The following is a 17,299-nucleotide window of genomic DNA, read 5'->3' as shown; positions in this document are numbered from 1 at the left end:
TAGGTAGGATTGGAACAGACAGTATCTAACATTCATCCAAGCAATGGCTCAAGGTCAAGCTCAGCGTTAAGCCCAATCACAAGTTCAAACTCAAACTCTAACCCAATTCCAAGCTTAACTCGGATCCAAATCTATGCTCAAACCTGAGTCCATGTTCAAATCAAAGCCCAAGTGCAGATTAACATCCAAGCCCGGATTCAAAACCATTTGCAAGTTCGAGTCCAAGCTCAAGTCCAAATTCAAGTCCAAATCCAGGTCCAAGTTCAAGTCCAAGTCCAAGTCCAAGTCCAAGTCCAAGTCCAAGTCCAAGTCCAAGTCCAAGTCCAAGTCCAAGTCCAAGTCCAAGTCCAAGTCCAAGTCCAAGTCCAAGTCCAAGTCCAAGTCCAAGTCCATGTCCAAGTCCAAGTCCAAGTCCAAGTCCAAGTCCAAGTCCAAGTCCAAGTCCAAGTCCAAGTCCAAGTCCAAGTCCAAGTCCAAGTCCAAGTCCAAGTCCAAGTCCAAGTCCAAGTCCAAGTCCAAGTCCAAGTCCAAGTCCAAGTCCAAGTCCAAGTCCAAGTCCAAGTCCAAGTCCAAGTCCAAGTCCAAGTCCAAGTCCAAGTCCAAGTCCAAGTCCAAGTCCAAGTCCAAGTCCAAGTCCAAGTCCAAGTCCAAGTCCAAGTCCAAGTCCAAGTCCAAGTCCAAGTCCAAGTCCAAGTCCAAGTCCAAGTCCAAGTCCAAGTCCAAGTCCAAGTCCAAGTCCAAGTTCAAATCCTAGTCTACGCCCAAGTCCAAGTCCAAGCACAAGTCCAAGTCCAAGCCGAAATCCAAGTCCAAGCCCAAGTCCAAGTCCAAATTTAAAACCAAGTGTAAGTTCAAGTTTACATTCGAGTCAATTTTCAATCAAAATTTTTTGGCAGATTTTATGAAACGCAGCCGAAAAAGTTTCCTAGAGAGCATCAATCTCAAGGAACGAATATCATCAGAAATTTACCACACGACCGCGATGGTTTAGCAGGGTATACATTAGCAATTAGACCATCTTCAGTACACTTAAACCGATAAACGGTGAGTTACCCTGCTTGCCCAAACCAAACTCCCACCACAACACGGTGCCGCTCCATGCACCGTTGAACCGAACCAAGCGACCGAGCCACTGCACCAGCAGCAGAAAAAATCGAGCACCGTAAAACTAAATCAAATTTACATCTAATCCAATATATAGATAGCAGGCGTCCCAGCCGGCAGCGGACCTGCCTGCCAGTAGGAAGTGGAGAAAACCGCCGATAATACGACCGGTCATGACGATCATCAAATTGATAGTGGCAGGTCACCAACAAGGACCGACGGACGACGACGCGGTGGCCAGCAGCCGGGATGGTGACGCGAGGAACCGAAAATAACCATCAAATCGAATAACATATGAAGATTTAAATGATTGTTACGAGCGGATTATTAGCCGGCGAGAATATTTCATTAGCGACTGAGATAAGCGATGCGATGCAAGGAAGCAAGCGAGAACGCTCCTGCCTGAACGTTCTACCCGAAGAGAACCAGCAGCGGGGCTCTGAAGGAGGCTGGCGCAAAGTAAACCGGTTCGATGGATTGCAATTATCAGCCTCATCATTGTCGGATTCGTATCGTTTCGTATCCTATCGAGCCGTATCGTGGTTGTCATCTTATGAATCATGATGCGCCAGCCACGCAAATGGGATTGAAGGTGGAAGTCGACGATTCCGACGCGGTGATTGCCTTCGAAATCAAATTTGTAACTCAAAAAGTCTTTTGCAGTCTGATTATTTCAACGTTAGGTTTGTGAGAAGCAATCTTCCACAACTATTTTTGGAAAAATTGTCAAATTCACACACCGAACTGGTAGGAGCGGCAGAAAAAAAGCACCATCCGACCATCCGAACATATTGCCAAGCTGCTGTTCGTTCTTTGCTTGAATAACGAAATTTTCGACTATCTTCCCGCGGTTGGTTGGCAGGTTGCCGGAATGAACGGCTGAGGAATCCCGTCCCAGCCTGCCCGATTCCTGCACTCTTGCATGGGTTTTTGTGAGCCGAACTCGAAACTCAATATAGATATGCAAATTTTCGGAATTTAAATTATCTGAATTTTAAATTCAAGTTATATAACTGAATAAGAAACTGTTGAGCTGCTGGCGGAGGCCAGAAGCACCGTACAGCCGAGAACAACCGAAAGCGAACACTGTAAACATAACATTGACCTGATGTTGAGCGTTTCTTTTTCTCCTGCCTGGTCCTGCCGGTCGTCGTCGTCGTCGTCATGCTTGCAAGCGAGCTAGCTTGGCGAAATGCGATGCTTTCGCACGGCTCATAAGCGACCATCGGAGGAGATTGGATGACAGATGACTTTGAGCTGATGACTTATTTTGGCAAGATTACCCGTCAACCTTCCAAGGAACGGTGAATGGCAGACTACACGGCTGTCACTTTGTTTTCGTATGCATAATATCAATGATTGATCTCTGCTATCGGGGTGAGTCTCCGTCACCGGACTCCGGCAAGACGGATTCGATGGTTCTCTGCCATCGACACCACTGCTGGTTTGAAAAGGTCGTACCAGCAGAGCATTGTCCGAGGAAGTGATTAGACGATACAAACAGATTAGGATGGATTGAATGATGACTTGGGAACGTTATAACAGGCTTTATACCGGGCAGATTGCGCTGTTTCAATAACAAGTTTGTAAATTTCCTAGTACCTAACAATTTGAGTTTTTTTCTTACACCGATTCAAGTGGTGGAAATGAAATATGAAAATAGTAGGAGAGTGACGTGATTTATTTCTTCACAATTCACATGGCAGACGTTCTCCAGTAAATATTGCACTTCTGCGCTTAAAAATATGGTGGCCCAACCATGACTACACGAGTATCCCGACCTCTACAATGAGCCATTTTGTAGCATTTTGTTTTACCCTGCCCACCTGCACACCTTACTGGATGGAATTTTTCTATGGTCTTAGTGTGGAGCACAACACACTTAATAAATTTTCAATATTTATCTTCATAATTGCATTTCATTTCGTTTCTTGTAGAAAGGTTCACTGCGCCCGGGCCCGGTTCACTTTTTTGTAAGATTTACTCACTGAACGCGTGTTTGGAATACATGAATGGGTCACCAAATCGTTATATGAGTGCAATAAACCGTGAACTCTTGTTTTTTCTTCAGGAAGCTGAGAAGGGGAAAAGCTTTTACTCATAAAAAAAAAATTTCGTCATTGTAAAAACAACGGTCCTCAAGTGGATCATTGATATCAGAGGGTCATTAATGTCTTTTTTTGGAAAGGCAGTGTTTGATGCGAAGAATGATAGATTGGATGAACTGGCAAATTTCGATATTGAACAAAAATATATCGGGTTCTGCAATGGCAGGTAGGGCTCACATCCACGCTCTTTCGGTTGGTATTCGAATGTTTTATTTACTAAACTGCTGCCGTCCGTTATATTAGGTAGACTGATAACTAATTTTGTTTGATTCCCAATTCTATAGTCCATGAACATTTAAAAACATCGAAGTATTTCTGCGAGGGCCTCCAGTGCTCTTTGAAAATCGCATAATTTTGTCCCAGCACAACATGTGGGCGACACAATGAAAAATTTCAGCGGTTTAAATAGTCTAATAACGCCAAAAATTACAAAGCTGCGCTGCCAGAAAAGAACGAAGCTCTTCTTGAGGACTGTTGCAAGTTGCAACACAATCAAAACGGCTATCAACTCTTTTCTAGTTATTGTCTTTCACTTTTCTGTCTGATTTCTCTCTGTTTTATGTTTGTTTTCTGTATATTTTATGTCTGTTTTCTCTCTGTTTTCTATCTGTTTCCTATCTGTTTCCTGCCTCCTTTCTATCTTTCTGTTTTCTCTCTGTTTCCTGCCTCCTTTCTGGCTGACTGTCTATTTTCTGCCTGTATTTTCTCTGTTTTCTCACTGTTTTCTGTGCGAAGAACAAATTGCATGGCGATGAATGTAGAAGTATAATATATAAGCAGAACGCTGCAGAAGAACTTACAGCGAACTGAAATCTTCCGGGTGAAAAAGCGCTGGAGTATTATTGCGAAACCCGCAATCGTGCGGCATAATTTTCTCTCACGCGCGATCTTGTTCTAACGAACAGATTGTGATGAGCATCTCTGTTGGACTCTCTGTCTTATTTTTTAATGCACTGTTAGCAGTTTTTGTGAGCATGCATTTAGCTATCAGCCACAGTCGTCGCTCAAGGGCAACCCGAGCAGTTGATAGCGATCGCTCGCAAGACCCGCACTATCACCATCGTGTACAAGCGAGGGCATGTAGTCATACATTTCAGTGTGGCGGTCGCGGGCTGTTGGCAGCTCATGAGTTGTTGGATTCGTGAGCGGGTTGTGCAGAAAGACGCAATGAAGCAGTGCGCTCACTAGTGTACAGGTTTTTACTTATTTTTTATTGTTTATAATATTTTATCTGAACAATGTTCTTAATAAAGTCTTACAAAAATGTTATATCTCTTAAGTTTTGTCACAAATTTCTGTGTAGTTCCTTAAAATCGGATTTTTTTCAGTTAATAGTCCTAGTTCTAGCGGTAATGGTTTCTTGACATAAACCAAACAACGTGCGTTGATAATTAGTTTTTAGCAGGCCAGTTGAGCGAAGGTCACATTGCGAAGCACAGAATTTTATGAGAGACAAAAGCGTCGGTTCATCAATGTCACTATTCATCAGTTTCGCAATAAAAATAGCCTGATGCATTTTACGACGGCGCTCGAGCTTATTCCAGTAGACGGCAACGGTCTGGATACGGCGGTACGTTAATAGAATCACGCCAAGGAAGCTCACGTAGTGTAAGTCGGGTAAATCTTTTCTAGATATGTTCAGTCCGCAAATTCCAACACAACTGGTATGGGAATCAGGCTAAATCAGGGGCTCCATAGCCGCAAGGTTACCGAGTCTGCTTTGACAAGCGAGTGGTCGTGGGTTCGAATCTTAGTAGAATCAGACCATTCGATGTCAAATGACTGATAATGAGTGATGCGGATATTGTGAAGCGACTAAAACACGGCAGGCTACAAGGGGCTGGCCACGTAGCAAGGATGCCGAAAAAGAGACCGGCTAAAACAATATTTAGCAGAGAACCCGACACAGGTCGACGACTCCAAGGCAAATCCCGTACCCATTGGATGAACGCAGTTGACATAAATGCTAGAGCAGCGAATGTTAGGGGCGACTGCAGAGCGGCAGCCCAAGACTGAGAAACATGGAGACGTCTCCTGAATTCGTCATGGATTCGTTAAGAGGATTGTCGCCGAAAAAAGTAAAACTAAAGAAAAGTAAGTAATGAAAAGAAGCGAGCTTAGAGACAACGAGACAACTTTAGCTTCATTCCGTCGACACGATAGTAAAACAACATTTTAAAATTCGGTGAAACGTTATAACTTCACATTTGGTAATGCTGATCACGAACCAGTTCCTACGACACCAGCCAACGAAATCAATTAGCAAAGCTTGCAGACGACACCAATCTTCAATGTTTCTAACTGATAAATGCTATTTTAGATCATCAGTTTATACTAATTTGCAGCCAGATGGTAGTGACAGAGTTATGTCGTTGAAGAACAACATGAATAATAGGGGGCCAACGTTTCTTCCTTACGGCACATCTGAATTATTGGTAAACTGCGAAGATATATGTGTACCGCCTTTAACGCGTAAGTAGCTCCAAATCGCGAAATTTTACGCAGAAGCGTTCTGTGATCAATACGATCGAACACGGCTTTTAAATCAGTGTTAATAACATCAAGTTGTGTTTTCTAATTGTGCTTTTCTATTTTCGCAAAGCTCAAGTAAGTTTCTACCTATCAGAGCAACCCGACACGAGTCCATGTTGGGATGTAGAGATATAATTTTTCGTACGAGAAAGTATGACACCGCTAACTCTAATCTCAAATAGCTTAGGGCCAGCCGAAAGTCTCACGTACTGCCGGTCTCCAGATTCAAACACTGCAGATATAAAATTAGATAGGCTAAAATTAGACATAGTGACAGCAGGAATTTCATCGTGACCCGCCGGGTATGATTGTTTTACTTTCTTTGCGGCCGCCAAAATAGCGGGTTGCAAAATGTAGAGCAAGGCGGGGTAAAAGTGCGATGAGGGTAAAAGTGCGATTTAATGATGCGAGTGCGATTTAATGATTTATCGTTATTTTAGGGCGGTTTTAAAGTAATTTTTTGTTATACAGGTAATACGATACCAACAGGAGGATATTACTTGTTGAAAATTTGCAGCAGTGTTTTACATCACTCGCATAGGGTAGACGCACCATTAGTGGTGGTAGTACCAGTAGTGGTGGAAACTTGAATTATTCCAATATTTTTGCATATTTTGGTACAAGTTTGGTAAGTATCGAACTACCAGTAACAGTATTATTTGATAGGTATCTAACTTGTACCAAAATCTGCAAAAATTATGGAATAATTCGAGTTTCCACCACTACTGGTACTACCACCACTAATGGTGCGTTTACCCTATCTGTTTTGAAAATACGGTGAAAAGAGTTTACAAAATATATTTCGCTTTTCCATAATTTAATCAAACCCCGTCAAGCGCCTAGCGGGGAAAAAGTGCGATTCACGAAAGGAGCAAAATTGCGATTCATGGACGAGGCAAAAATGTGTGGCTAATTATATACAGCTTTTGGCACTATATTACAGATACTAGAAATGGTAGATCTGCAGAAAACTGTGTGCTCTACAGATGTTGGTCGAAGGAAAACAATGTTTTTCCGCTGATGAAACAAAAAACTACAAGGTATACAGCCCTAAGGGTTGTACGAAAGGGTGACGTAGGACTATATCAGATCATCAGATCAAAGACTAATGTAAACTGCATTTCTGGCATATGTATGTTTATAAGAATCTGTGAGTGCCATTCTTTAAGTGAATGTTTAAAAGATAAGAGCGAAATAGTCAGATTCAATTCTTCATTTAATGCATGGTGGCTTTGAAAATATGTGGACGGGCGTTCATAAGTACAACGCCTGCAACATTTGAGCATTGGCGGAATTAGTGCACATTTATAGGGGGGGCTATAGTTCCCGGCATTTTTTACGACCATTTTTTTGGTCGGCCTGGTCTATTTTTCTAGGGGGGCTGAATCTCTCTTAGCCCCCACCCCCCTAGTTCCGCCAATACCTTTGAGCCATAGAAATTTCGTTTTTAAAAATCTCTTGTGTGCATCATAAAGGTTGAAATGGTAATGAATGACAAATTTCCAAGGGGTCGGATACTCAGCACATTGTGCCGCGGCACTCCAGAGATATCAAACGGAACACCTCCGGTTCAATTTTACATATGAAATGGGAGCACTGCCAGTTGTCAAAATCAAGTAGCTGGCAGGCAGCCATGTTTTCGATGCCAACATGTTAGCGTTAACGTAAACGAATAGACAGCAAAAGGTAAAAGCACGGACACGTAGCGTACAACCAGTGCACCAAGTAGGAATGATAACCGCCAATAGAACAGACACAGCGTAGAACAGTAACCACAGTGAACCACAAAGAAATCAAAACAGCTGCACTTAGAGGGACACCATTTTTAAAATAATACACACAACCAAGACAACCAATGTTAGACACTAACACAGTTAACGACAAAACGATAAATTTTCTATTCCTCTGAAAAAGATGAAATAAATCATCGAAACTGTCGGATGTAGAGACCAAGCTCGTTTTTGACATTTTTGAGACTGATCAAGCCGAGGAAAAAAATCCAACAAGTAAACGAGATATTATATATTCGCCACTCTTCACACAAGTTAGCTCTTCAGCTGTCAGTGGGGCCCACCCCTTGCCAATTTCTGTTTTATTTGTATGTGAGTCCTTATCCCCCTACCACAGGGGTGAGAGGTCTCAAACCATCATAAAATAAATAAATTCAAAATAAATTCATTCCTCCAAGACCCCCACATGCCAAATTTGGTGCCATTTGCTTGATTAGTTCTCGAGTTATGAAGAAATATATATTTAATTTGTATGGGATCTCCCCTTCTTAAAGAAAGCAATGGTTCTAATCCACCATAGAAAAATCTCCCCCCCCCTGTTAAAAGACGGATGGCTCTCATTATACCACAGAAAAATTCCTGCCTTCCAAAAGCCCCACATGCCAAATATGGTTCCATTTGCTTGATTAGTTCTAGATTTATGAGGAAATTTGAATTTCATTTGTATGGGAGCCCCCCTCTTAGAAGAAGAAGGGGACTCAGTACATCTTAGGCAAACATCTTACCTCCGAAAACCCCCACATGCCAATTTTGGTTCCATTTGTTTGATTAGTTTTCGAGTTAAGAGGAAATTTGTATATTATTTGTATGGGAGCCCCCCCCCCTCCTAAAGAGGGAAGGGGTCTCAATTTACCATAGAAAAAATTCTTGCCTTCTGAAACCCCTACATTCCAAATTTGGTTCCTTTTCTTGATTAGTTCTCGAGTTTTGAGGAAATTTATGTTTTATTTGTATAGGAGCCCCCCACCCTCTTACGCTCCTAAAAATTGCTCTTACCCCTCTAAAAAATTGCTGGTCATTTTATCTATCCAACGACATACAAATTGTTCAGTTTCGTTCAGTAGTTTAGTAGTTATTAGCATTTGAAATCTTTCATTCAAACGTTACACTTCTATTTTCGTTTTCACAAAGTGCTACCCAGTCCCAGTATAGTAAACAAAGACATAGTCCTACGTCAAAACAAACGTTTGGGAAAGTTTCGATCTGTCGGAGGCTGCAATACACCAGCGCAAAATAGGAAAGGTGTAAATTGAGAATATTCCTTACCGAAACATACCGCAGATTGAAGATAATATGGTTTTGTTAGCTACTGCTGTGCTAATTTCATGGATTCGAACTTCGCACTTATGACCCGCGGTATTCGCATTTTTGCCCCGCTAGTGGGGTAAAAGTGCGAATCGGCACTTGATCAGAAGAATGAAGAATTTATTTTCAATAACACTATTGTTCCAGATGATTTATAGTTGAATGTAAAGACATTGAGTAGCTGCATCACTATAAAATATATTTTGTTGTTGTCCTTTATATCTCGCGAAAATTGATGACAACTTCAAATATCGCACTTATGCCCCGCCCTACTCTGTGTATGCAGCACCAGAGGTTGTTTGTCGTACGCTTGCGTCAGTGAAGTAAGCATTGGATGCTATACTCGCGTGAGAGAGGGCATCGTTTGCTTCTCACTCGATTTGCAACATTGGCCTGGAGGAGGAGAAGTGTGCAGAATTAACGCAGCTAAAACATTCTCAGGAAACGCGAGAATTCTACCGGAAACCCACGCATGCCACAAATGGGTTGTACCACTAGCCGAAATGTCTCGGGCTAAGAATGGTACTGGCTAGACAGACGACTGTGAGGTGACCGAAGAGTGAAAGCAGTACTTTGAGGAACACATACGTGGGAAGTTTTCAGGCCAACTTCGTTGACAGACGGACAGTCAACAACGAATCCAATTTCACGCTGTGGCGGATCCTGTGCACAGGTCGTAAGTACAAAGTTTGGGTGTACCGTCCGTTCGTCAACTCTAAAGCCGCATATGATTCCATTGCCTGTAAATAGCTCTGAAAAATCATGTCGGGACACGAATGTTAGTTCCGTCTCTAGTTCCGTAGTCATCGTCGAAGCTTGAAAAATACAGAAGTTATGAAGAAACATTGCCTCTTGTGGATAACCAATTTAATTGCTGTTAATAAATTCAAGTTTTATTCTTGCCTGCAATGCTTTTTAACACTAGTTCGTACATTTTAAAAGACTAATTGCCACTATTTTTTGCATTAACTTTAATAATATTCATATTTACCTAGATGTGAGATAAAAATTTGTATTACAATTGAAATTATGATCTCTCAAAAGTATGAACTCATAAACACTCATTTTGTTGATGAGTGTTTTTTAATAAAAATGCTTCATTCTACGATGTTAACTGACAAACGCTGTACAAAACTAACTCCACGATAGCTCCATTTTAGCGAACACTTTTACTTCCCCAATAAAGATTATCGTTCCAATTTGGACGCCGTTAAAACTAAAAGCTCTCTCTCTTTCAATTTCTCTGTTAGATATACAGCGCTTTTTATTGTCGCATTATTCACTGCGCTATGAAGTGAGAGATTTATTACGATCTACTGATCAAAAGCGCAGCTCCTGCCTGCGACGGGTTGCTGCGCAGATATAATTACCTTTTGTAGTATTTAAATCTGCTACCATCAACTGCTGCGAAGCAAATTATACAAAGTATTCCGAACAATAATGGACTTTCTGTGGACTGTCGCCATTAGTTGAACGAGGTAGCGACTAGCGAGCGCTCGCTGCAAGAGAACAATACACACGCCCACCACCCAGCGCAGCGTTTCCACTTCAAAAGCCCGAAAACGGAAAGAGACAGCTCTCGGTACAGTGCAAAACTCTATTAAAATTCCTTACCTTTTATATCTGGTGCAGAAGATCTGTACTGCAGTGCGGTTGCGGGCCGGAACGCGGGATGTTCTGACTCGTATTCCACTGCTTCGAAAGTTGCTGCGACAACTGCTAAGCTCGCACCGTGAGCCTGTCGGGCTGGTTCTGGTTCTGCTGGCACTGATGACACTGGTGATGACGACGACGCTGGCACTGGTGGCACGGAAGTTGGACTCGAGTTGCGGTGGCTGTGAGGTTCAAGGTGTGCTTGTATTCCATTATGTTACAATTAGTCGTCACCTGAAAAAGGGCAAAGAACGGAAAAAGAACGTGGTTAGGACTCTCTCTAGCGCGCTCGCTCGCTGCTTTAGACGCAGGCAGGCAGGGTTCAACCGGTCGTAGCCAAACATGGCGCAGGAAAAAAAACCTCCGACCGTCACTATCAGGTTCGCGGGATCATCGCAAATAGTCATCGTCGCCAATGATGCTCCAACTAACCCTCTCTGGCTCTGGCTGGTGCCAAAGGGGAAGGTGCTGGTATGGAATAAATGTATTATTTAAGCATAAATTTATCGATTCACTGAACAAGGTGTTTTTTCTTCCACTTTTGGTTCGAAATCCGTTGCTAGTGTAGAGCCGTTGGAGACGATTCTTCACTGAAGCGAATAAAAGTATTGTGAATTTTTTTGCTGTTCCTTGCTACGACACTGAACCCGTGGTGCATGGTTGAAATGCACTGAGAATAATTCACCCTGAAGTGGCTCCAAGATTGCAGTAGATGTAAAAACGTTTATGATGGAGAGCATCAGCACCGCAGGAATCGACAATACTTTTCCCGATGTGGTTGAGCGGCGGTCCAGTGGACAGACGCAGGAAGACGGCGTTCAATTTACAATTTAAAGTTTTTCACGCGCTTCGAGTGCCAAGCGAGCGGAGAAGAAAACTAGCATAACGAGTGTTGCTTCCTTCTGCGGTGCAGATCTGTTAGTGATGGCAAAACGCACAAGAAACCTCCACCAAAGCGATGAAGAAAAATCAGCATATTTATTTTTATACCATTTTAGTTCGCTCTAGAAATCGATCGGTGAAAATCGATAGCCTTTGTTCTGCGCCACACACGGATGCAATCCTGTGCGGCCGCGAGCAGTTGTTTTTTGTTTTTCTTTATCCTCGTAAAGATGGTCTTTGTGAAAATCTCTGGTCGTCCAGAAGTAGGAGAACAGAAGGAGCGGAGCTGCTGCTACCATCACCCGGGACGGGAAGGTAACCGCAAAACCGTTCATTTAATGCTGCAGCGGAAACAAACCCAGAGAGATAAAATATGCTGCTAACTGCGAATAGCACTGCTTTGTGATGCAATAAATCTAGCTAGAAATTGACGCTTACAAGGAAAAACGCTGCCTTGGAAATACGGGCTTGGGAATCCGATTATCTCCGATGGGAAACCAACGAAACGGCGGTCAGCTAGTTTAACTTGCTAATGATGTACCGGTGTGAAATCTTGTCTGCTTGAATTTCTGGTTTTCAACCTTTTCTAGCGCAATTAATGTGCCGGCTATGAACGGAAGAAGCTCTTTTAAATACTTTAGAAGCTGAACAACTGGCAAAAAATAACATTCAAATGATGTGTCACGCTGAGTTTCCGTGAACCATTCTCATTTACAGCAATTTCATCTATCAAAGTCGAATGATTAACTTATATTCGAACAGTACAGGGAAAAAACATCAAACCGACAAAAATATCCTCTTTCTTTGCGCTGAATCACATAATTTGTACAGTCAAGTGCTCTCGACATTCCTTCGATCTGCCCAGCTGAATCGGCAAATCATGCGCGCTTAAAACGTTCGATTACAGTCGATGACTGGGCAAACTGTTCGAACAAATCAGCGCCTCTTGAAACGAAAAAAAAAAAACGAAAAGAAAAATTAAACCAAACCCCCGAATCGAATATCCGATACAGCACCGGCATTCGCTGTATTTGGTTGCACACTTGAATCATTAGCAGCATCCGCTCCATCGTCGTCGTCGGCCGTCGTTGGTGCGCTGTTGGTGTTTTCGGCAAGGTGAAGAACACACCCTCTGCCTGCGTCGTGGCACAAGCCGTGCTGTGCGGAACGGATCCGAAAAGCAAAAGTTTTTCCCAGCCCATCGAAAACTCATGACCGAGAGACAATGTTTGACTTGTAGTTGAAATCGAATACTCGCGTGAAATGCGCTCAATACCGGGCCGAACTTCACCGCACCACCGCACCGTGGGTGTGGGTGGGTAGGTGGTTGGTTGGTGGGAACGACGACGGCAAGACGGGAAACATATCTTTGCATACGAGCTCATGAGCTCATAGTCATTGAGATGGTTTGTGTCGGTTCGATTGACAGGGTGGTCTACAAATCCGCAAGCTCATTCCAAGCACATACCAAAGGAGCGACCGGTTGACTGGTCGTCAAGTTTGCGACCGCGCGGGGAACAAAGGAACTGCGAAGCAACGTGCGCGCACTGCTGCTGCTTCGACTGACTGTTGACAGGTTATTGCTGGTCCCCAGGTGGACTTCTACGAGGGTTTCCTCTATATTTGCAAATCTCAAACGAAGTCAGCATTCTAATGGACAGCTTATGTGTCGGATTGCCGAGGCTCTAAGCGGCTAAACGGCGATAAAATAGTGATTTATTGTCCCACGTTGCCACCTCCCGGTAAGCTACGGCAAGCGGCAGTGAACCAGTTGAGCAGTTCAACCCTGCCTTCCTCAGTACCTACAGTAGGCAAATGAGCGAATGTGGCTTGAATTTGTAAGTACCATTCATCGGAACAACTGAAAACAACTCGGCTGTTTTGAATGACAAAAGAAGCGCTTTCGCTCCGGAGTGGCCGTAAACAAGTGCACACCGACCGACTGAAGTGTGGGGGCTGATGATAAGTCCGAATTGAGTGGATTTTGACACCAATTTCGCTCTTGTTGTCGTCTCATATATAGTGTGTGACTTGTGGCTTTTACCTTTCTGCTTACCAATAGATGATCATTGAGATAGCTGCTTGCCGTGGAGTGCCGGAGAAATCTTAATCGAGGTAAGAGTACTTCCAAGGTACAACAATGATAGAGATTCACGAAATGGGGCCATGAGTTCAGAATGAGAATCAATGGCGATCTTAGCGTAAATGAAAGTTTTGAAAATTTTCAACGTCAGTATTACTTTCACAATTTAGAAATTTAATTAGCGTGCTTTACGCTGAAATACATGTAGCATTCATTCTCTGAATTTGAAATTAGTGAATATACAAACAATGCAAGATAGCTTTACAGGTCCCGTTACGGTTTGAAGGAAAGTCGCCGGCGAAGCGAACAATATCTAATCGCAATTCTTCTGTAAGCATTGATTTCATCTACTCACTTAGGATGTGATCACAATAACCATGAGTGCATTGTTTTCCTACTTAAACGAATTACTTACTACTTTAAACATCGAATACTATAAGCGGCTTGTATCATCTGTAATAAAAACCAACCTCCTGATAGGCCGTCATGTTTTCGTAGCAAAAATTGCATCTCGCTTCCTAAATGGTTTATACAAAGTTGAAAGTAATACACGTGTACCTAAATTACAGCTGGTGCGAGCACCTCACGAACACTCTCTTATCCAAGACAGGATGCTGAGGGCTGGAAAAGAAGTTGGTGTTATAAACATAACAATATACGTGTACAGATGCCAGTGCCCTGGTTAAAACTCCAGCGCACAGTAGTCCAAAATGGATAAAAGTGGAACTTTTTTCTTAGTGTCTCTTGTTTTCATTGTATCATTTATGGTCTTCAGCACTTTTGTTCGTATGAATATCCCCCTTAATCTGAAACTGGCAAAGGTTAGTCATCGCTTACTATAATGAAAATAAAAAATAACTTTTTTGGCTTAGGAAATATAGACATAGTTTCTTCGGAAAAGTTGTAAATATTGTAAAAACAAGCAACTTTGCTGAAGAAATAAAATTTCTATCTTTATCGAGTGCTGAACTATAGGTCATATTCTTTAAAACTTCCCTAAAAACTTGTTTTTCATACTTACCTTTTGTTAGTTGCATTTTACAAGAATACAATGTTCTAAGCAATTATCGAAGCTTTTAAAATACACGTTTTTGCAGAGGACCGCAAATCTCTAGAACCTTTACTTGCTGAGTTAGTGCATATTCAAGCTTTAAATTTCCATAGCTTCATGAACCCATGGGGTAAACTGGGGCAAGATGATTTATGAAATCCGCGCTTCATCTTAAAGTTTAAGCCGAGTACTATAAACTTGTATGGGTTCCGCTTGTCCTCAACCACCCAAATGAGAGTACGACAAGCATACGTTTTATGTGTTTCGCGTTCGCGAAAGGCTCGATACACGTCCTTTTTTTTTGTGTTCGTAGATAGACACATGATTTCTTCGACAAAGATAAAGAAAATATCAAGATAAAGAATTTTGCTAAAGAAATGACATTTCTATCTCTATCGAGTGCAGAGTTGTAGAGCATTTTCTTTGTAAATTCTTTAGAAATAAGTTTTTCATATTTAGCGTGCGTTGGTTGCATTTTACAAGAGTATATGATTCTAGGCGATTATTGAAAGACTCAAAAGACATGTTTTTGCAGAAGGTTGCAAATCTCCAGGACCTTTCCTTATAAAGTTGCTTGTTTTTGCAATATTTACAACTTTGCCGAAGAAACTATGTCTATATTTCCTAAAACAAAAAAGTTATTTTTTTATTTTCATTATAGGAAGCGTTGACGGACTTTTGACAGTTTAGATTAAGGGGATATTCATACGAACAAAAGTGCTGAAGACCATAAATGATCAAATGAAAGCAAAAGACAGTTCCATTTTTCGCCCTTTTGGACCACTGTGCAGCGCGGAGTAAGCGAAGGCCCAAACCAATTATGCCAAATTGCAGTCAAGACAAGCAAACGCAGTTGCATCTAGTGTTAGAGACATATTTAGGTGTTTTGGTCATACATTCAGGTTATCTCCGTTATGGTGAATCTAGATTATCACAGCAAAAAAGTGTTTTTCGTCGAAGTTATAGAAAATTTGGGTGAGTACCACAGATTCGCTGTCAGTTAGATGCGAGGGGACGCACGCGGGCTATTGCTAGTTTTTTTTTACTAGCTGAGTGCCCGATCTTACTCGGGGAGCCTTTGTCTCACAACCATTTGTACATCGGTTATTGTAACCGAAATGCTTATAATGCAAAAATACAACGCTTGTTTCTCTTTCGGACGTTCCTCCCAATTTGTCAGCTCCCCTTCTTTTGTCTATCCGGCCACGTGCACACCTGTTTTCTTTACGGGAATTCCTATAAAACCCTATAAAGAAAGAAAAACAAAGCCATTTATCCTATTTGCACCTTCCGCTTTTAACAATGGCCACCCCACCGATAGTAAATGAATATTTTTGTTATTGTACTTTTCTAAACACAGCTTTTTATTTATTTATATCTTTAGTCACTTCGATTCGGTGCATAATTACACTTGACAAATCTACAGTTGCGAGCATTGCAGTTTAGTGTTTCGTAATATGTTGTTTTTCTGTTGTACGGATAAATTGTTACAGTCAGGTGGGCGTTACTCCCCCCTTCTCGTCAGCAACCTCCGGTCATCAGCTCCTCCTTTTATCCTGTCCTTATGGGAGAACCGTCTAAACATTTCGGTCCCCCTGTTGTCAACCCCTTCAGTGCTGATTCTCTTATGTCAAGGAACATGTGTGCCAAGTTTGACGAAAAACGGTCAAGGCGTTTCGGAGTTAAGGGCTCCCTCCTGTTATGAACCCCCCCCCCTCTTTTATCAACTCCCCAGTGCTGATTCTCTTATATCAAGGAACATGTGTGCCAAGTTTGGTGGAGATCGGTCAAGGCGTTCTGGAGTTATGGTGGAACATACAAACATACAAACAAACATACTCACGCTCATTTTTATATCTATACCTATAAAAAAAGATTTCTGTCTGTCTGTCTGTCCGTATGTTCCTTATCGAATCGAGAACTACTGAACCGATCGGAGTGAAAATTTGCATGTAGGGGTTTTTGGTGCCAGGGAAGGTTCTTATGATGGTTAGAGATCCCTTGCCCCACTAAGAGGGCGGGCTCCCATACAAATGAAACACAAATTTCTGCATAACGCGAGAACTAATCAAGCAAATGGAACAAAATTTTACATGTGGGTGTTTTTGGGAGACAAGAATTTTTTCTATGGTGAATTAAGACCCCCCCCCCCACTTTAGGAGGCGGGGCTCCCATACAAATGAAATACAAATTTCCTCATAACTCCAGGACCAATCAATCAAATGGAACCAAATTTAGCATGTGGGTGTTTTTGTAGGCAATTTTTTTTCTATGGTGAATTGAGACCCGTCTCCTCTTTAGGAGGGGAATAATGACCTCCCTTCCTTTTAAGAGGGAGGGCTTCCATACAAATGAAATACAAATTTCCTCATAACTCTAGAAGTAATCAAGCAAATGGAACCAAATTTGGCATGTGGGGGGTTTTGGAGGCAGGAATTTTTTTAATGATGGTTTGAGACCCCCCACCCCTGTGGTAGGGGGATAAGGACTCTCATACAAATATAACAGAAATTTTTGCGTAACTCAAAAACTAATCAAACTCGAGAAATTTTAGACTCATAAAACATTAATCAATAATAAGACCACCAAAAACTATCAATAATAACATTAGATAATTCAGTGCGAGTCGGCCATAGGCCGCGAGTGTTGCCGGTGACCTGCTGTCGGAAGAGCGGGCCACTGCGGGGGCAGCCCCCCATAGAGATCACCTCTATCTAGGTGTTTTTATTTTCCTAGATCTACTGACTTCTATTACTTTCCTTCAGTTGGGTCACCCCTGCGAAATGATACT

General features: G+C 42.1%; 1 protein-coding gene across 1 annotated transcript in view; it reads right to left on the bottom strand.

Moving 5' to 3' along the window:
* Nucleotides 1–17,299, bottom strand: part of LOC128737484 (insulin-like growth factor-binding protein complex acid labile subunit) — a 553,799-nt gene that overhangs the window by 162,738 nt on the left and 373,762 nt on the right. The window contains exon 3 of the mRNA XM_053832125.1: nt 10,454–10,726. The gene's annotated coding sequence lies outside the window, so the exon portion shown is untranslated. The remainder of the gene's footprint in view (nt 1–10,453; nt 10,727–17,299) is intronic.

This window comes from Sabethes cyaneus, chromosome 2 (genome assembly GCF_943734655.1).
Source record: "Sabethes cyaneus chromosome 2, idSabCyanKW18_F2, whole genome shotgun sequence".
In the NCBI taxonomy this organism is placed as follows: domain Eukaryota; kingdom Metazoa; phylum Arthropoda; class Insecta; order Diptera; family Culicidae; genus Sabethes; species Sabethes cyaneus.
The sequence above is the reverse complement of the archived record's forward strand: the minus strand, read 5'-3'. Positions and strand labels throughout refer to the sequence as shown.